Below are 21,251 nucleotides of genomic sequence, written 5' to 3'. Positions count from 1 at the left end.
GACTCTAAGGCCTGAACTGTTCACCATCGCATGATCCTCCCTTGTAAGCATTCACTAGTTTCTAGTGAGAAAGGATTCCAGTCATTGGCAGAACTCCACTGCATATTATCTGTATTTTTGATATGTGTAATTTGGCCTATTACAATTGTAGAGAAAGCTGTTTCCAGTTTTCATACCATATGACTGGCTGAACCATTTCTAATCAAAACTTTGGTTATTATTTTAAAGTCCCAGATCTGAAAACTTCTCAAGTGTTTCTACAGCTTGATAGCTAACAGATAAGTCCCAAAGGGTATGTTGCAGTGGAAGTCCTGGAGCTCAGGATGGGCAGAGCAAATCAGAAACTGGTAGAAAAAGACTTTTCTTTGGGTGTTCTGCAATTATGCTTACATTCACAAATGTTAACTCAGCTGCCTCCTAATTGAAATCACAAATAGAATTGCCTTTCCTTAAGCCAGTACTCAAAAATCCAAACCATAGATAAAATTAGTCATGTAGGAACGGATAGCTCAGGAGCTTATTCCAGTAGATCTTAACCATTTGACCTCAGGACCCCTTTATGAGGATCCCCAAGTGTGTGCTATGTGTGTTAAACATCTATGGTTTGTGTGTTACATATCTATTTCTGGAGTCCATGTTAAAAATTTAAATTGAGAAAATTTTCATTTGAAAATAATAATAAACCCATTATGTTTTGAGTAGATGTAAACTGACAGCATAAATAACATTTTTCAAATGAAAAGTGACTGTATTTTTCATTAAAAAATTAACCTGGAAAGTTAATGTTTGTGCAAATCTTTCTGATGGCTTAATAGAAGATAGTTGAATTCTCCTATCTGCTTTTGCATTTAATTTGTTATGTCATCACACTTCACGTTGATTCTGCAAAACAGTACTGATCACTCGTGAGAGAATGAGAGAGAAAGGAACATAGCATTTTAGAGTTATTAAAATAGTTTTGTCATTACAGATCCCCTGAATGGGTCTTGAGGACTTTCTGGGATTCCTGAACCACATTTTGAGAAGTACTCCCTTGGCCAATAAACTTGGAGCATGAGGAATGTCTTTTGATACTGCTAGTCTAATTGATAGTACAATAATATTCATGGCTGAAATCATTCAAGCTTAAAATATAGACTATTTAGTAGCATAATGTATTGACACATGCTTGGATTTGTAAGTTCTAAAACTTTTACACAAACTTCAGGAAGGTCAGGAACTTTGTCACTATTGATTTGCAAAGGTGAAAAATAGTATTTATTTCTATGATTTTTGTTTGTTTAGAGCCCTATCTGACATTCTATATGCCATTTAACAGAGAGTGTTTGCTGTGAAATTCAAATATATACTCCTTTCTGGTGCCCAGGTGCCACAAATCCATCAGGCGCCCACTGTGAAATCAAGCCTGTGGGAATCTAGATGGCTTTCTCTTGTAGGGTCCCCAGAAAGTCCAACTCTCCCCACTTTTCCTACTTGCTATTTAAACTATGTGAACTGGAACCATTAGGAGACCAGTGTCCTCCAAGCTCCGTGAAGCCTCAGTTTACAGTAGACTGTGTACTTTGGCAGGCTGCTTGGGAGCACACAGCCTGGCTCCCCACCAGTTACAGTCCCATAGATTCTCTTCTTTTCCTGCTTCCCAACATTGTTCTTAAGGTACCATAGTTACATTTCTGGGGCTCAAAGCAGGTCAGCCTGCCCCTGAACACATTCCCCTAATCACCTCTCTTCAGAATACTGCCTGCTTTTCTCCAGCCACTGGAAGGAATTACTCAATTGCCTGCAGTTTCTTGGAGCCTCACTTATTTATATAGCTTGTTTCCAATCGTCTGTTAGTTGTATTTAGATAACTCTAAAATATAAGAAATCTTGAAATAAACCTGATACTGATGTTATTAAGATTTTCATGGGTATACTCAGATATGCAGATGACACCACCCTTATGGTAGAAAGTGAAGAGGAACTAAAAATCCTCTTGCTGAAACTGAAAAAGGAGAGTGAAAAAGTTGGCTTAAAGCTCAACATTCAGAAAACTAAGATCATGGCATCCAGTCCCATCACTTCATGGGAAATAGATGGGGAAACAGTGGAAACAGTGTCAGACTTTATTTTTCTGGGCTCCAAAATCACTGCAGATGGTGATTGCAGTCATGAAATTAAGAGACACTTACTCCTTGGAAGGAAAGTTATGACCAACCTAGATAGCATATTAAAGAGCAGAGATATTACTTTGCCAACAAAGGTCCATCTAGTCAAGGCTATGGTTTTTCCAGTGGTCATAAATGGATGTGAGAGTTGGACTGTGAATAAAGCTGAGTGCCGAAGATTTGATGCTTTTGAACTGTGGTTGTTGGAGAAGACTCTTGAGAGTCCCTTGGACTACAAGGAGATCCAACCAGTCCATCCTAAAGGAGTTCAGTCCTGGGTGTTCATTGGAAGGACTGATGCTGAAGCTGAAACTCCAATACTTTGACCACCTCATGCAAAGAGTTGACTCATTGGAAAAGACCCTGATGCTGGGAGGGATTGGGGGCAGGAGGAGAAGGGGACGACAGAGGATGAGATGGTTGGATGGCGTCGCCGACTTGATGGACATGAGTTTGGGTAAACTCCAGGAGTTGGTGATGGACAGGGCGGCCTGATGTGCTGCGAAAGAGCCGGACATGACTGAGCGACTGAACTGAACTGAACTGAACAACATCTTTAAAACCATTGTTATTTTTGATGTTGTGTCCAAATCCTTAAAATTTAATAAGCTCATGCATCTTGCAACATGTATAAATTGTAAAACATTATATGAATGATATACAGTGTTCTAAATTGTAGACCAAAGTTCTAATTTGTATGGCATTATATTAATTATCACATGAAATGTCAATTATGATGTGTTCATAAAAAGAATATAGTAACAGTCATATAACTCTCTTTAGTTTACTAAGTTCTTTCACAGAAATTTTTATTTAATACACAAGAAATGCTATTTCAGGCAGTAGCTATAATTTCTGTTCTATATATGAAGAGGATAACTTTTGTCTAAGGAAGTTTAATGGAGAAGGCAATGGCACCCCACTCCAGTACTCTTGCCTGGAAAATACCACGGACGGAGGAGCCTGGTGGGCTACAGTCCATGGGGTTGCGAAGAGTCGGACGCGACTGAGCAACTTCACTTTCACTTTTCAATTTCATGCATTGGAGAAGGAAATGGCAACCCACTCCAGTATTCTTGCCTGGAGAATCCCAGGGATGGGGGAGCCTGGTGGGCTGCCGTCTATGGGGTCGCACAGAGTCGAACACGATTGAAGTGACTTAGCAGCAGCAGCAGCAAGGAAGTTTAAGGACTTTGCTTGAGTAACTGACAAAGCTGTTGCCTAATGATAGGTCTTCAGATTGGAAAGTCAATACCCTTTCTACTACACTGGTGTTCTGTAAAATCATTTATTTTCATACAAATTAAATGTATCTACCATATCCATACACTCAAATGTGCTATATGCATGAATTAAAATTTTTAATCTTACTACTTGCTGCTGCTGCTGCTGCTAAGTTGCTTCAGTCGTGTCTGACTCTGTGCGACCCCATAAATGGCAGCCCACCAGGCTCCTCCGTCCCTGGGATTCTCCAGGCAAGGCAAGAGTGGGTTGCCATTTCCTTCTCCAATGCATGAAAGTGAAAAGTTAAAGTGAAGATGCTCAGTCGTGTCTGACTCTTAGCGACCCCATGGATTGCAGCCCACCAGGCTCTTCTGCCCATGGGATTTTCCAGGCAAGAGTACTGGAGTGGGGTGCCATTGCCTTCTCCAATCTTACTACTTAAATGAGCATGTATTAAAAGTAGCTTGATTTACTGTAAATGAAAAAACTAATATTTTGCTTAAAAAAAGAAAACAAATACAATGAAAATAAAACAAAGTTATCAAATTCTAGTTAGAGACTATTGCCTGCTAAAACACTTGAGGTCCTATATTTCTGCTGTTAAATAGGGAAAATATCTTGAGACTGAGAAGATGTTAACATCGCACAATTCCAAACTGAGGCTTCCTCTCTTAAAGATTAAATTGAACAAGGAAAACTTTAACTTTTTGCTGTGTGTGGTAATTTTAGTACAGCATGTGTACTGAAGTTGTAGTATGATGTATCTGAAAAAGTAGTGGAAGAAAAGGCATTTAACTAGAGAAAAGGTTAAAGTTTATAATAAAAGTAACTGAGGAGAATTTACCCAAATTCATTGAAAGGTGCTTTGTACTTGTCTGGGAGGAAGGGAAGGGCTTCCCTGAGAGCTCAGTTGGTAAAGAGTCTGCCTGCAGTGCAGGAGATCCCGCTTCCATTCCTGTGTTGTGAAGATCCACTGGAGAAGCGATAGGCTACCCACTCTAGTATTCTTGGGCTTCCCTTGTGGTTCAGCTGGTAAGGAATCCGCCTGCAATGCAGGAGACCTGGGTTTGATCCCTGTATTGGGAAGATCCCTGGAGAAGGGAAATGCTACCCAGTCCAGTATTCTGGCCTGGAGAATTCCATGGATTGTATAGTCCATGGGGTCAAAAAGAGTCAAACACGACTGAGCACCTTTCACTTGGAAGTGGAGGTAACACAGTGATGGGTAAAATTCAGATCCCATTTAAAAGGGTTTTCTGTATAGGGGAAAAACATGTGTCAATGATTCTAATTAGGAAAGAAGATAGGATAGACCCACATTCCCAACTTTTTCGTATCTGGACAGTGTGATTTTGGAATAAACGGAAAGAGGCTTTTGTAGCTTCCTGGGCCCGCCTGACTGTCCTGTGGGTTAGGGGGCCAAGATTTCTGTACACTTACAGACCACTTGTGGCTCAACAGAGCACAGCTGCACAGTGGGTGGACACTCTGCCATGTAAAACTGATGAGAAGACCATAGAAGATTAAAACATGGTCCCTGACAGCAAGGAGTTCACAGTTTCTTCTGGAAGCATTTCTAGGGCATCTTTTACAAGTGAGGTGCTGCAACAGATCCCATGGGCACATGACACATTCATATTAGGCAGAGGATTGAGTTTTACCACGGAGAGAAAATTGTTGAGCATCTACACCTCGTGATAACATAGCAACAGACATTGTAAACTTATGAGTATTCGAGAAACAACTATGTGTTTCTCTACCAAATTGAATTTTTTTCCATACTGAAGTTGTTTTATACACTTTATGGTCATAAATTTGAGTATATGCATTTCAGTTCTTTGAGCAGCCTTATTAAAAAATGAATAAAAACTTTAAGCTAATGTCTTTCTTTCCAGAAGAACGAAGTTTATTGGCTACTGACATTGTAAGAGGCATCATAATGGTGCCTAATATGAATTATTTGAACCTTACAATAATCCTACAGAACCAGAATTCTACACCCGTGGCAGATTCATGTTGATGTATGGCAAAACCAATACAATATTGTAAAGTAATTAGCCTCTAATTAAAATAAATAAATTTAAATTAAAAAATATTTAAAAATTCCATTTTACAAAGAAAGAATCTTGACTAAAGAAAGGAGTACAGAATAGACAAAGACCCAGCATTTCGGACTTCAAAGCTGATCCTCTTTCACTGTAATATGTACTGCAGTTTTGAAATCTGTCTCTATTAATTTTATTCTTGACTTAATGAAACAGAAACAGCAAACTGTTCATGGTTAGAATTATGTTCCTTCTTTATGTACTTCACACTGATAAACACACATGCACATAGACACACTCCTATACACATACATTAAGAATATAAATGATAATACTACTTTACTTTAAAAGTATGAAATCATCTATTTCTTTAAAAATGCATGGTTTTGGTAGTGGGAGTGGACCTATAAAACTGTTCAGTAGTTAATCAACAAGGTTACAGGATCCCAATAAAATGAAAATCCCCTGGCAGATGCACTAAGAGTCACATACTGAGTCTCTCTGGGGAGTCTCCACTCTCAGACAGTTTTAATAGATTTTAGATTGAATACTTGCTTTCTGGAAAACTTGGAGTTCTATAATGCAAGGGAGTCTTAGTGATCCAGGAGAGTTTCTCAAACCTCTATGTACAAGTTCCAATTCAACAGATATGAGATAAAGCCTGTGATTGTATTTCTACCAAGCTCATAGGTGAGGCTGAAAATGCAGATGCTGGGGCCTCATTCTGAGGAGCAATCAAGGTACAGTCCCTAAACCAGAGCTAGGCAGTGAATTGTTGGTTACCGGTCAGCAATGGGTTAGGCACAGAAAATGAAAGTAAGCATTCAGAAACTTTTGAAGCATTTTGAAAAAGTGTTTTTTTGTTTACTGTATATAATAACAAAATTGGGACTCATGCTTTATATATCCCTGTTTTTAAATTTCTGGTAACTCATTTTTATTATATTTCACAAAAATACTGGTCTTTGTATATACATATAAATGATTTTTCTTCACAAATGATTTGAGAAGCACTGGTCTAGAACAATGTCCCTGGCCTAATGAAACTTACAATAAAACTGGAGAACTATGACAAGAAATCATAAACACAAGACAGAATATGGTAGAGACCATAAAAGAAAATAAGAGTTTTGAGACTTCTGTATTAACTAAAACAGCTTTCTCTAGGAAGTCAAGTGTTTTCTCTTTTCAGTAGCATATTTGTACTAAAAAGATGAGTGATAATGACAATCCCACAGGGGTTTTCTTTAAAATTTATATGTAGATAATTGTTAATATTTTATTTTTTTCATCATTGCCAAAATTAATTCTATGGATTACTTTATTGTGTCTATTTCAGTGAGAAGTTTGCCTCAAATAGTCAATACCTATCATATATCAAAGAAAAGTTTCCTAAGAAGGCAAACATTTTTTCTTGAATGACTTTTTTTTGTTGTTATCATTGACAATATATTTCAAAGTGCTCAGGGAGATGTGTGTGGATATTTTTTCTTTCAGTGCCAAAATTAGCTCTTGATTATGACTTATAAATGATGCTGGTACATGACAATAATAAAAAGTAAAAGAATAAAACCTAGTTTATTTTGAAATCTGAAGTCACAGTTAATCAGTTTTATTTAGTGTCAGTAGGACTAACAACAGTATCTATAATTTGTGATGAGAGTTACTAAGATTGTTATATTTATAAAAATTGGTGATGGAGGAAAAATAAGCACTTTGTTGTCATAAAGAAGACAATTAAAATGGAAGGTACACTAATGTAATGGTTGTTTAGAAATGGCTACTTCATATTTATCTTCCTTCAGCCTTAAAAATATCCAAGCCATTAGGAGAAGAGACAGAGAGGGGAGGAGATGGGGAGGCCTAAGAAGGAGAAGTGAAGGGAGACAGAAACTAGCGATGATGGAATATTAGCATTGGAGTAGTGGATAAAACAGGAGGTCTGGAGTTTGAAGACTTGGCATTTAATTCTTGGGCAAAGAAAGATTGGGAATGTGCTATTGCCTTTGAATATCCAATTTCTTAGCTGTAAGATATAAAAGCAATGCAATACAGTGTAAGAAAAGGCTTTGTGAACTGTCACACACTATACAAATGTCAATTATCATTAATAAGACTCCCAGAGAAAGCAGGGTGAAAAACCTCTGTTTTGACCACTTTTTAGGTCAAAACCTATGAGACCTCCACATGCATAAATTGAAATTTGTTTCTTATTGTCCTGTTAATCTGTCTTATGTCAATTTCATTATTAGTCCATCCACAAGAACTCAAGAGTAGTGGATACAGAAATTTCTACCTCCTTAACAATGGCATACTTTCTTGTATGGTTCACACTGAGAAAGAAAATCTACAAGAGGGATTTGGACAATGGGATCTAAAAGCAGGGGAATTCAGAGCAAAAGTGTTTCTCTCTCCCTTGTATGCAGAGCCCCATAGAAAACCTATAGTAAGAAACTGAGAAACATTACAAAATGCTTGAATAGTGCAGGGAACACTGCTTTCTCACCTGCCATCAGCGCCAAGACGACCACTCCACTACTGTGCACTGCCTTGATGGAAGGCATGGTGCTGCAGCATTCCGTTAGATGTGTGGCTTTCCAGGCTTTGCCCTCCTTACCCACCAAAGTACTGATTTCAAATGTCACTTGTTCTCATAGTCTAGATATCTTTTATAATTAAACTTAGAGAAGTTCTTTAAATGGCTGACCTTTTCTTTTTCTCTTTAATGTCTGTTTCTCCTTTGCACTAGAACATAAACACCAAGAAGCTAGACACTTATCTTGTTAATTAAAGTATCTCCTTGCCTAGAACAGTGTCTGACAAATTACTGGGCATTAAAAAATCAATATTGATGAGTGAGTAAATGAAGAAAGTGGCAAAAGATTTTCTTACGGTGCAGATTCAGATGGTTATCAGAAAGGAAATGATATGACCTTATGATTGCCAGCTTGCATGGGTTCAGATGATAAAACATTTGTTTTCCAAAAGAAAAAAAAATCCATGGTAATGTCATTTTTGGGGTAGCTAGTAATCTGAATTCTCCATCTTTGTTTTTCCCCTTTCGCCTCTTCCTCTCATCTTTGGCCTTTTCTACCCTTCTGTCCCTTCCCTCATCACTTAATCCACTGTCAGTTCTGTCCTGGAGAGGAGCTCCAGGTCCTTACTGTCCAACCAGGAATAAGCTCATGTTTTTTAGTCTTACGGAACACGTGCAATAGAACAGTATTTCTCTTCCCCTGTTGGCTGCACTTCCATAGTGGTTTTTATAGGATATTACTGCTAAGTCACTTCAGTCGTGTCCGACTCTGCGCAACCCCATAGATGGCAGCCCACCAGGCTCCCCCATCCCTGGGATTCTCCAGGCAAGAGCACTGGAGTGGGTTGCCATTTCCTTCTCTAATGCATGAAAGTGAAAAATGAAAGTGAAGTTGCTCAGTTGTGTCCAACTCTTAGCGACCCCATGGACTGCAGCCTACCAGGCTCCTCCATCCATGGGATTTTCCAGGCAAGAGTACTGGAGTGGGGTGCCATTGCCTTCTCCATTATAAGATATTATGCTAACAGGATTTCTGTTTCTTTTGTTTCTTATCACATTTGAGGAATATAAGGGGGGATAAAAGGACAGGACTAGAAGCTAGAGGGCTACAGAAAATTCCATTATGCAACGTAAGTTACTGTCATGGTGATGGCAACTTAAGACTCTGCAGAGTCTTCAAAAAGTGGTTTCAAATGCCCAAGTGCATAGCGGTCACCCAGTAGCAGATTTTGATTCAGCGGTCAACCTGAACAGTTTGCATTTCTAATAAGCAACCAGGTAGACCACACATCCACACTTTAATTAGGCTCTCTAGATAAATCTTTTCATTTCTCATCCCTGCCTTATAGTCTACTACAAACAGAATTGGGTAAAGGAAAGAACAAAATGATTTTGGTATCAGCTATAACTGGATTTGAAATCTGGTTTCCTTAATTCCTTAGAAGACATTGGACAAGGATTACTTTTTAGGTATAAGTAATCTACATCTCATTATCATTTGTAATATGGAGCTAATATCTCTTACAAGATTACTATAAGAATTAAATATTTCTGTTTTTCAAACCATTTTTACATGGGGTCTAGACTACTCCCTCTATTTTCCTTGCCCATTATAAATTCTTTAAGATGGCATGTAAGGATTGTCACAATTCAGCCCCAAGTTCTATTTCAAACTCCATCTATTTATTGATGGAATTCCAGCTGAGATATTTCAAATCCTCAAAGATGATGCTGTTAAAATTCTGCACTCAATATGCCAGAGAATTTGGAAAACTCAGTGGTGGCCACAGGACTGGAAAAGGTCAGTGTTCATTCCAGTCTCAAAGAAAGGCAATACCAAAGAATGTTCAAACCACCTCACAATTGCACCCATTTCACATGATAACAACATTCTCCAAGTGAGGCTTCAATAGTATGTGAACTGAGAACTTCCAGATGTTCAAGTTGAATTTAGAAAAGGCAGAGGAACCAGAGATCAAGTTGCCAACATCTATTGGATCATAGAAAAAGCAAGAAAGTTCCAGAAAAACATCTACTTCTGCTTTATTGACTACATCACAGCCTTTGACTGTGTGGATCACAACAAACTGTGGAAAATTCTTCAAGAGATGGGGATACCAGATCACCTTACCTGCCTCCTGAGAAATCTGTATGCAGGTCAAGAAGCAACACTTAGAACCTAACATAGAACAACGGACTGGTTCCAAATTGGGGAACAAGTATGTCAAGGCTGTATATTGTCACTCTGCTTATTTAACTTATATGCAGAGCATATCATGTGAAATGCTGGGCTGGATGAAGCACAAGCTGGAATCAAGATTGCTGGGAGAAATATCAATAACCTCAGATATGCAGATGACACCACCCTTATGGCAGAAAGCGAAGAGGAACTAAAGAGCTTCTTCATGAAAGTGAAAGAGGATAGTGAAAAGCTGACTTAAAAGTCAACATTCAAAACCTAAGATAATGGCATCCAGTCCCATCATTTCATGGAAAATAGATGGGGAAACAATGGAAACAGTGACAGACATTTTTTTCTTGGGCTCCAGAATCACTGCAGATAGTGACTGCAGCCATGAAATTAAAGACACTTGCTCCTTGGAAGAAAGGCTATAACCAACCTAGACAGCATACTAAAAAGCAGAGACATTACTTTACTTACAAAGTCTGTCTAGTCAAAGCTATGGTTTTTCCAGTAGTCATGTATGGATGTGAGAGTTGGACCATAAAGAAAGTTGAGCACCAAAGAATTGATGTTTTTGAACTGTGGTGTTGGAGAAGACTCTTGAGAGTCCCTTGGATTGCAAAGAGATCCAACCAGTCAATCCTAAAGGGAATCAGTCCTGAATAATCATTGGAATGACTGATGCTGAAGCTGAAGCTCCAATTCTTTGGCCACCTGATATGAGCTCAGTTCAGTTCAGTCCCTCAGTCATGTCTAACTCTTTGTGACCCCATGGACTGCAGCACACAAAGCTTTACTGTCCATCTCCAACTCCCAGAGGCATCCTGTCATCTCATCCTCTGTCATTCCCTTCCCCTCCTGGCTTCAGTCTTTCCCAGCATCAGGGTCTTTTCCAATGAGTCAGTTCTTCACATCAGGTGGTCAAAGTATTGGAGTTCAGCTTCAGCATTTTGAATTTACTGATTGGAGCAGTAGATTTATCATCATTAGGTATATAGCCTGTTCTCAAAATAATACATCACTCAGCTGGGCTCATCAAATGTTTATTTACTCTTCAAAGACTTTCTTCAAAGTATCCCTTACCTTATCCATTCATCTTATACTATTACATTACAAACTTTGTTCATTACCAACCAGACTCCCTTATTAAAAGACATGCCCTACAGCTGAGTACATGCTTCTGATACGTCAAATAAAAGGGAGAGGCTTAAAAAAATAAAATACATTACTTAAACTACACCTTAAAACCTTACAGATGCTGCTTTGACTCCCCCTTTACAAAATATTTTGAATTCTGTCAAAGTCTTAAGTGGCCCCTGTTCCTGCAGTAAACAATAAACTTGTCTTTGTTTGATCAAACAGGTTATTTTGCTGGTCTCTTCAGAGACAGGTGAAAGTCAATAATCTCTTCCATGAAAACTACCATCCAGACAAATGTAATTACATTTGACCCTTGAACAAGGCGGGCGTTAGAGAAGTCCACCTTCTCTGCAGTCAAAAATCAGTAAGTAAGTTACAGTCGGCCCTCTGTACGTATCCAGTTCCTCCCTACCCATGGATCCATATCCTCAGATTCAATTAACTGTGGATTTTGTAGTACTGTAGTATTTACTATGGAAAAGAAATCAGCATCTATATGAACCCGCACAGTTCAGGCATGTGTTGTTCAAGGGTCAGCTGTATTACTTGTTATTACTTAAGGGTATTGTGCTTTCTCATAGTCTGTGTTTTTACATATCAGTTTCTTTTTTCTAGAATACCATCTTCTTGTCTTTTATTTAACTTTCAAGACTTAGACTAAATGTTGCTTCCTCTGAAATCCTTATTGAAACTCTAGCAACATAAATCACTTAGGCATCTGTGTTCCAATAGCATTCAGAAAGCCTTTTCTATAGGATCCTATTGTTTTCTGATTGTTTGGTTACACATTTTTCTTTCCCAAAGACACTGTGCTCCTTGATTGTAGAGAGTGAGCCTCATCTACTTTTTCCTGTGCCTTGAAGAATGAAAGAAGCTTACTAGTTGATCAATAAATATTTGTTGAATGTGGAATGAGCAGCATTTATCTTAGCTATATAGAGAAAGAAGAGGGCAAAGAAATGTTTGTCAGAAGAAACTTGGGCTTATTTTCATAAAGATATCTTTTCATCCTTGATTATATTTTCCTTTTTGTTCTAGGTAACCCTGGGAAGTTAAAAACAAAACAAAACTCTGAAGTAATAGCTCTCTGAGCCAACAAAAGATTGTTGATGCTTCATGCCTCTCTCAAAAAGGTAATTTCTCATTTCCCTTCCATATAGCAATTACAGATGACAATTATGAACATGCAGCTGGCCCAGCCCTTCTAACAGGGTAGCAGATGGCTTTTTCTCCCCCTTAAGGAAAATTTTATATCCTCTGGCATCGGTCTGGATATAAATGTTGTCAGTTTCATGATCTGAAATAAAAGGTGAGCATGTTGTTTAGCCCAATCAGAGCTGGAAGAAGAACCAAGTTTTATAGTGTTGTGAAATTCATGACACTATTGTGGCTAATAAAAATGAAGCCTGATATCGTTATTTGTCTGCTTAAGTATTATTTATTCCCTATGCACAACACATGCCTTATTGGATAGCCTCAATTCACTCAATACTTGGGTTATTGAAGGTAAATTTATACTATGGCAATAGAATTTTTAAATTTCCATCTGAACTGAAATTTAGAAGTTCCAAAAAAATGTCAGAGTTCATGGATAACAATTTTTGACAAGGGCTAAATTAATATTTGCCCCATTGAACATTTCCTATAAAACAGTTTGTTGAGACATCAGAGAAATTGTTGAGGAAACAAGTGAACTAGAGAATACTTATGACAAATAGTGAAACTGGATTGACATTCTACATAGCAAATTAAACTGCTTTTAAAAGGAAGGCAAAATTATGTATATCATATCTCAATTTCTGATCATTTTTGATCATTTGGAAGTATGATTATTTAATAAGTTTAGTGTTAAGTAGTGAGTCTGCTGCTAAGTCTGCTAAGTCGCTTCAGTCGTGTCCGACTCTGTGCAACCCCATAAGACGACAGCCCACCAGGCTTCCCCGTCCCTGGGATTCTCCAGGCAAGAACACTGGAGTGGGTTGCCATTTCCTTCTCCAGTGCAGGAAAGTGAAAAGTGAAAAGTGAAAGTGAAGTCGCTCAGCCGTGTCCGACTCTTAGCGACCCCATGGACTGTAGTCCACCAGGCTCCTCCGTCCATGGGATTTTCCAGGCAAGAGTACTGGAGTGGGGTGCCATTGCCTTCTCCCATACTTAATACTAGTATATACTTATACTAATATACTTATATACTTAATATACTTACAATAAACTATTATAATTCCTATTCAAGTTTTTACAAAATATAATTGACACAAGCCACAAAGATATCAGAATCACTGAGACTCAACACGAATATGTTATAATGCTTATTGTCTTTATGATATGAAATAAACAGAGTATTCAATGGGATAAGTAGCTTACATTATAAGCAAGATTATTTCTTTCATTTTTAGATGACAGCCAAAAAAGAGAAATAGAAACATCTTAGACTCACTACTCGGAGAAGGCAATGGCACCCCACTCCAGTACTCTTGCCTGGAAAATCCCATGGACGGAGGAGCCTGGTGGACTACAGTCCATGGGGTCGCTAAGAGTCGGACACGGCTGAGCGACTTCACTTTCACTTTTCACTTTCATGCATTGGAGAAGGAAATGGCAACCCACTCCAGTGTTCTTGCCTGGAGAATCCCAGGGATGAGGGAGCCTGCTGGGCTGCCGTCTATGGGGTTGCACAGAGTCGGACACGACTGAAGCGACTTAGCAGCAGCAGCAGCAGTATTAAGTATATACTAGTATTAAGTATATATTAGTATTAGGTATATAAGTATATTAAGTATAAGTGTATTAAGTTTTGCCTTAAGCATGCATGATCTGAGTAATCCATCAATTCTGCGAGGTGGTAATGGGTCCATTTTGCAAAGGAGACAAAGAATCAGCTAGAAGAAATGATTTCAACAAGTCACATAGTTGTAAATGGTGAAGCTGGTGCCAGAACTCAGAACTCTGGTCCTGCAGAAACAGAACTCTTTGTTCTACAACACACAGATCCCTGTTAATATATTTTAAAATAATTACAGAAGAGATGTTACAGACCTTTCACATAGAATCTGATCAATGTTCATTTTGAGGAAAGGGAACTAATACAGGCATTAGTTTTAATTGCTTCCTCCTTTTGAGAAAAGTAATCATGAAAAGAAATTAAAAGATTGAGTTCAGGATTGATTTTCTTGTCTTTGTAGCAACCCCTGCAGCTTCAAGAAACCTCTAGAAAGGTTTTCTTCAGAGACTGTTTTGACTTCCTCATATTGGAGTATCAGAGACAGTCTCTGTACTGTGTGCAATATTAATCATAGTGGATTGGAACTTAGACATTTCTCTAGGGATGTTCCTTCACTTTGTAAACAGTGTCAGGGCAAAAAAATATATGCTCCTGTGTGGCACAGCATAAATAATTGATGACATCTATTGGTAGTTTCTAACATGGTGGTCCAGTTTCATTTTTTTTTTTTCATGTGACTGTCTAGTGTTCCCCACACCATTTATTAATGAGAATGTCATTTCCCTATTGTATGTTCTTGGTTTCTTTGTTGTAAATTAATTGTCAATATGTGTGTGGGTTGATTTCTGGGTCATTTTCCTATTGTGTGTTCTTGGTTCCTTTGTTGTAAATTAATTGTCAGTATGTGTGTGGGTTGATTTCTGGGATGTCTGTTTTGTTTCAATGATCTGTGTGTCTGTTTTTATTTGTTTTGTGGGGAAAGAAAAAGTGGTTCGACTGGGGAGGGGTCCACAAAGATGTCCCCCTCCTGAGATAGATCAAGTGGGGCTAGCTAGGAGGTCCTTTCCCAGGTTAAGTGTCAAGGAGATGGGTAAAGATCACACCAGTCATGGATAGAGAAGTGTTGATGACTAAGACAGTAGCTCTGCTGACCCCACAGCAATTTTGAGGTCAAGGATCGGGTCTTACTCATTTGGGATCAAAATCCACTAGGGACTGTACAGGAAATGCAGGACTTGGAATCCTCCGGTAAAGAGTTCAGAGGCCAGAGGTCATGAAGATGATTGCCTACCTGAGGCTTGAGGAACCTCAGCAAACAAAGGTCACACGTGAGGCTCACTGCTGCATCTGAGTAAGTCTCCTCTCACGCACTGAACAATTCAGATGCACAAGGAGGTCTCCCTGCAAGAGGGAGATTCTATAAAATTCTCTGTTGGAACTGCCCTTAAAACTACATTGTGACTGTTCACTGGGGTTTGGAATGAATTTCTCAGAATTCATCTTTTATCAGGCTTCCCAGGTAGCTCAGCTGGTAAAGAATCTGCCTGCAATGCAGGAGACCCCACTTTGATTCCTGGGTTGGGAAGATCCCCTGGAGAAGGGATAGGCTACCCACTCCTGTATTCTTGAGCTTCCCTGCTGGCTCAGCTGGTAAAGAATCTGCCTGTAATGTGGGAGACCTGGGTTTGATCCCTGAATTGGTAAGATCCCCTGGAGAAGGGATAGGCTACCCACTCCAGTATTCTGGCTTGGAGAATTCCATGGACTATATAGTCTTTGGGGTTGCAGAGAGTCGGACACAACTGAGCAACTTCCCCTTTTCATCTCATCTCTTTATCATCCAACAGAAGGCAGAACAGAAGCCTTAAAACCTTGATGGAATGAATCTGATCATGTCCAAAATCAACATGGGTGAAGTTTGACCTTTCAATCTATGATGACATGATATTGATTTCATTTCAGGTCTAAAATATTCAGTTCTCTGCCTTGACATCATTGATGAAAACAGTCCAGGATTTGAAATGGAAAGTTTCTTCATGTCTAAATGGTCAAGGACCTTAATTAAAAACAAAAAAATCCAACTGGTTCCAATCATAAGGGTAAAGCATCTCTCTCTGGTTCCCAGAAGCCTACACTGGCCTATTTACTTCTTGATTATCTTTGCATGCTTAAGCTGTATTTTTATACTTTCCTTTTATGAAGTTATCATTAATACAAATGGTAATTATATAAAATCAAGTTACAAAAGTGATTGCATTAATAAATTTCCAATCTATAATTTTTATCATCTCTCTAAAATAATCAAGTACTGGAAAATGTCTGAAGAGGTCTCAGAATGTGATTTTTTGAAGGGTGATCAAGGAGTTATGAGCTTCTCCAGTGGCTCAATAGTAAAGAATTTGGCTACAATGCAAGAGATGTAGGAGACCCAGGTTCAATTTCTGAGTCAGGAAGATCTCCCTGGAGGAGGAAATGGCAACTCACTCCAGAATTCTTGCCTGGAGAATCCCATGGACAGAGGAGCCTGGCGAGCTATAGTTCAAAGGGTTGCAAAGACTCAGACAAGACTAAGCAACTGAGCATAAACAAGGAATTATATGATAAGTAACTATAAAGATTAGTATGATTCAGTTCAGTTGCAATAAGACTGCTTGATTTAACAAATAAAAATATAGGGCACACGGTTAAATCTGTATGTCCCAAATGTATATTTGAAAGGATACCCTTGATGATTTTTCTAAGTCCACCTCCAGAGGCCAAGGCTTACTTAGAACATACTTATACTAAAAAAATGCATTTGTTGTTTATCATAAATTCACATTTAACTGGGCATCCTGTATTTTATCTGGCAACCCTAATTTGGAGGAATCGGCTGTTTGCCATGACACTAAAAGTACTATTGTAATTTTTCATTCTGCATTATACTTATGTCATTAGGCTTATTCATAAGGGAGGAAAGCAAATTAAATTGGCTAACAAAATATTATTGAATGAGATTACCCGGGATTTTTACTCTTGGCATTTTTCTCTGCATAATGCTGAAATTTGTATTGACTGAGGAAGAAGATTTGTTGTGAAGTAATTTTGGGGCTGTATGGCTCTGGATTTTGTAAATGGATCATATCGGAAGAAATTCCCAGCACCCTCAAAGCCCCACTCTTATCATCACAGAACTTTTCAGACTAATGCTTGAATGTGCCCAATGAAAGAGGAGACAGAGCTTACAATTATTTCCATGTATATGCTGGAAGGTCAGAGCTTTGTGTCTGAACAATAGCAAAGACCCAAACTTATGGACAGGAATAAATGTTCTCAGTTCATTAATAGGCTTAGGGAGTTTAGATCAGTTTTGTGATTGACCCATCACATATTTATGGTGAAAGTTAAGTATACATTGCAAAGCCTTTTGAAATCTTAAAGAGCAGGGAACACTATTTAAAGAAAAAGTGGTCTTTAGTTTTATTAAATGTAATAATAAAAGCCACAATTTGGACTTCCTTGGTGATGCAGTGGATAAGAATCTGCCTGCTAATGCAGGCAACGTGGGTTCAATCCCTGACCTGGGATGATTCCACATGCCTTGGGGCATTTAGAGCCCTTGCATCACAACTTCTGAGCCCACCTCTCTGACCCTCAAGCCACAACTACTGAGCCTGTGTGTCACAGCTACTGAAGCTGAAGTGCCTAGAGCCTGTGCTCCACAACAAGAGAAACCAACATAATGAGAAACCTGTGCACCACAAAGAAGAGTGGCCCCCACTCTTCACGACTAGAGAAAGCCCATGTCCAGCCATAAAGACCCAGTGCAACAACAACAACAAAACTAATTTATTCAGCACTTAGTATGTTGTGGCCACTGGATTAATGATCTCAAGTTATTTCCCTTATCTTTTCAATGTTGCCATCAGGTTGGGTGTTTTATCTGCATTTTATAAGGAAGTTTTAAGCTTTCATCCCTGGTTCACGCATTGCCAAGTGAAAAGCTTGCTTTTAAACCAAGTTCTTATGTTAAAAATTTTGTCTTAACCTCCACACTGTTTTGTCACCACTTTGTGTATTGATTTTGCTTTAATGCATGACATGCAAAGCCCTCATAATAAATCCATTTACCTTCAGTTCAGGTTATAGCTTCTTTCCTAAAATGTCAGGCATATTGAAGGTTTAATCACTTGAAACTCAGAAAAACAGATTAGAATGCGTTTCTCCAAAGAGCTGAGAAAATGGAATCAGTGAATGTTTTTCTACCTAATAAAATGAATCACATTTTATGTCGACTGATGAGCAGTGTAACTCTCCTGGTAACCAAACTTCTGTCTTTTAATAGTTTCCACCTCAGGGCCAGACTCTTTTAAAAGAGCTGATGTACCCCCAGCATGGCTAACTATTTGCCAGAGTTACCATGGATGATTTACTCTTAATCATGCTCCATAAAGAATATTACCATTTTAAATATGAGTTGCAAGTTCAAGATCAGGAGTTCAAGAGAAGTAATGACAGTATAGCTGGAAGAAGATATTGGGAAGTGGTTGAAATATTTCCAGATTAGTTTCCAGAGTATTGTGTCTTTTCAAGGAAACTAAGGCGGATTGTGAATAATTTTCCTTCAAAGTCATCAGAATAGTGGAGTTTGGAGAACTGACCCACGGCATAGTGACTATGTGATATAAAGCACGTATTTTCTTTAGTGGAATACTGTTGTCCTTTAATGATCAGGAAAATAAAGACACTAAAGATCAGGAAAATAATAATCAGGAAAACCAAAATGAAGGCACAGTCTGTGCTAATTCCCTCCTGTGGTTCTTAGGACACTTTGCCCACCCTAGGTCTTGTTATACCAAGAAGGGGACTGTAACATTCCCCTTTTTCAGAGTTCCTTTCATGGACAGTTTCAATTGTTGCATTAAAGCTGAAGTTTTCCAGTTGTTGAAAAATTTAATGTACCTCTGCTTCTTGTTTATAAATTTTGGCCACAATCTCTATAATTGGAATAATTTGTGAAATTTGTTAATTACTTTATTGACATCATTATTTTACAGTCCTTTGTGCAAACCTCTTAGGTAAGTCAGTGTTATTTTCATCATTTTATAAGTGCAGAGACAGTGGCAAGGCTATTTCTATTTTTAGGCTCCAGAATAGAGCACAGTATTGGCTGAAGGTAATGCACACCATGGTGAAACAGCACAGAACTGGGAATCAGAAGATTTATTTGGAGTCTAAACCCTGCTCTTGCCTGCCTGTATGATCTTGGGACCTAACCTATTGAGTTTCTATTTCTTTCTCTGCAAAATGAGGCAGCCGGATTGGAAACCTCAGACATTCCATCTCTATAGTAATTGAGATATAGCAACAGTGATTCTTGTACAAAGGACATTTATTTAATTCTGTTCAACCAACATTAAGCACTTGCTGAATGCCAGGCAACAACATTTTCTGCCCTTAGAGGAGAGCTAAGATCACAGTAAAAGCAGGCATTAGTAGACATCTGACTCAATAAATGACCCAAGCCTTGAGTCCACTGTTTGCACTGTTGTTTGGGCAACCTTCCTCAGTCATTTTTACATGTGAACTTATAATAACTCTATACTAAAATATTTTGAAAACTCTGTAGCAGCCTTGGATTAATTGAAGACACGAAGGTATCTGAGCACCTGGGCTATGCCTTGAACACACGCATGGTATAAACTCATCAATATTAAATGATTTAAAATATTAGTTGTCACTGGGGTAGGAGTTTTACCTTTGTTTAAGTTTCCAAAGGTGGAAGCACCTTCTTCATGTTTGGCAGGGTCATCCATACTCTATGGAATTTGAGAAATAATAATATTTATGTTTTATATTTGTAGATGTTTTATGGTTTTTACCTTTTAATTTACATTGTCTTATTTGATCTTCACCATGTGAGAGTTGGACTGTGAAGAAAGCTGAGCACTGAAGAATTGATGCTTTTGAACTGTGGTGCTGGAGAAGACTCTTGAGAGTCCCTTGGGCTGCAAGGAGATCCAACCAGTCCATCCTAAAGGAGATCAGCCCTGGGTGTTCATTGGAAGGACTGATGCTGAGGCTGAAACTCCAATACTTTGGCCACCTCATGCGAAGAGTTGACTCATTGGAAAAGACCCTGATGCTGGGAGGGATTGGGGGCAGGAGGAGAAGGGGACGACAGAGGATGAAATGGTTGGATGGCATCCCCGACTCAGTGGACATGGGTTTGGGTGAACTCCGGGAGTTGGTGATGGACAGGGAGGCCTGGTGTGCTGCGATTCATGGGGTCACAAAGAGTCGGACACGACTGAGTGACTGAACTGAACTGAAACCCATGTTAGTTGGCAAGGCAATTCTTATTGTATCCTTTAATTTTTTCCAGCGGAAGCTGAAGTTCCAAGAGTCTAAATAAGCTGTCCAAGATTCTGCAGTAATAAAAAAGTCAGGAGAGTGTAAAAGTACAATTCTTCATTCTTTTCTACCAAATAATTATGCTTCTACCAAAGGTTCCATCAATCACTAAATGCGAAATATGTATACAAAGTGCAGTGCACAGCAGGAGGTGCATGCTAAAACTTATTTCTTCCCCTACTTATTATGTGGGAAGGTAGGAAAAGCGCCTCTTTGAATGGCTTGATTTATTTTTCAGCAGGCTTTGGTTGACTGCCTACCAAAGGCCACACACTGTGCCAGGCTTGGAGGAACAACTGTGGACAAGACACGGTCCTTGCCTTCAAGTTGTTTACTTTCTGCTGCAAAAGACAGACCATCAAATAGGGAGTGATTCCAAAAATGTAGTACCTCTTAGGAGAGGTACCTCCTGAGAGCTCAGGGAGAGACCAGCCCATAAGAGAATTAAAAAAACTAACCCAGGAAATAATCATCCAGGCTGAAATTTGAGAGGTGGAGCTTAATTTTCCTCCTTTGAGTGTAGCTTAGGCTTATTGACTTATTTTCAGTAAAAGAATATGGCCAAAGTGGGGTTTCACTTCAGAGATGAGGTTGTAAAAGACACAAAGCTTTTGCCTTGCTCTCTCTAAGGTCTCTTGTTTTGGGAGAAGTCAGCTAGCATGCTGTTAGGACACTCAGTCTATCATGTAGGAGGCTCACATGACAGGGAGCTGAGGCCTTTGCCAGTAGCTAGCAAGGAACTGAGCTTTGCTTCCTATAGCCATATGAGTGTGCCATCTGGGAAGTGGATTTTCTATCCCACAGTGCAGCAGTCCTGGCCAACAGCTTGACTGTAACCTCACAAGAAGCCCTGAGCCAGAAC

The 21,251-nt window shown here is 38.9% G+C and overlaps 1 long non-coding RNA gene across 2 annotated transcripts in view; it reads left to right on the top strand.

The window, feature by feature from the left end:
• Positions 1 to 20,732, top strand: part of LOC138986071 (uncharacterized) — a 32,038-nt gene extending 11,306 nt beyond the window's left edge. Inside the window, exons 2-5 of one of the 2 annotated variants that reach the window (XR_011462965.1) lie at positions 11,500 to 11,641; positions 12,316 to 12,410; positions 15,209 to 15,347; positions 15,959 to 20,732. This is a non-coding gene — a long non-coding RNA (uncharacterized lncRNA). Of the gene's footprint in view, positions 1 to 11,499; positions 11,646 to 12,315; positions 12,411 to 15,208; positions 15,348 to 15,958 lie in introns of both variants that reach the window. The other variant, XR_011462964.1, reaches the window with a different exon arrangement.
• The last annotated feature ends 519 nt before the right edge of the window (positions 20,733 to 21,251 follow it).

Source organism: Bos mutus, chromosome 3, assembly GCF_027580195.1.
Source record: "Bos mutus isolate GX-2022 chromosome 3, NWIPB_WYAK_1.1, whole genome shotgun sequence".
In the NCBI taxonomy this organism is placed as follows: Eukaryota; Metazoa; Chordata; class Mammalia; order Artiodactyla; family Bovidae; genus Bos; species Bos mutus.
This window is presented reverse-complemented; position numbering and strand designations above follow the sequence as displayed.